We start from the raw sequence: 595 nt of genomic DNA on the forward strand, positions 1-595 counted from the left end.
GATCTCTGGGGAATGACCGCATTGACAACTCATTAGTCAGGTTCTTATACGTTTGACTCTATTTCCAAAGCAGTTCGATGAAAGCCCAGTTTGCTCAATGAACTTGCAACAAACACACTTGAGTTGCTGCCAAAGCCTTCTCCTTGGCTTTGGGACAGTCACGTCGCAGCTGTTCGCTACCAATGTTTGGGCAGAGTTATTTTTACATCACAAGACTGCAAACCATACTGGCATCCAAATCCCATCCCCTCACATGGAATAAAGAAGCTGCAGCACACACTTGAGGGTTTTGGTGCTGTAGGGTTTTGGTGCTGTARGGTTTTGGTGCTGTARGGTTTTGGTGCTTTAGGGTTTTGGCGCTGTAGGGTTTTGGTGCTGTAGGGTTTTGGTGCTTTAGGGTTTTGGTGCTGTAGGGTTTTAGTGCTGTAGGGTTTTAGTGCTGTAGGGTTTTAGTGCTGTAGGGTTTTAGTGCTGTAGGGTTTTGGTGCTTTAGGGTTTTGGTGCTGTAGGGTTTTGGTGCTGTAGGGTTTTGGTGCTGTAGGGTTTTGGTGCTGTAGGGTTTTGGTGCTGTAGGGTTTTGGTGCTGTAGGGGTTT

Source organism: Austrofundulus limnaeus, unplaced genomic scaffold (assembly GCF_001266775.1).
Source record: "Austrofundulus limnaeus strain Quisiro unplaced genomic scaffold, Austrofundulus_limnaeus-1.0 Scaffold6, whole genome shotgun sequence".
NCBI classification, from domain to species: Eukaryota; Metazoa; Chordata; class Actinopteri; order Cyprinodontiformes; family Rivulidae; genus Austrofundulus; species Austrofundulus limnaeus.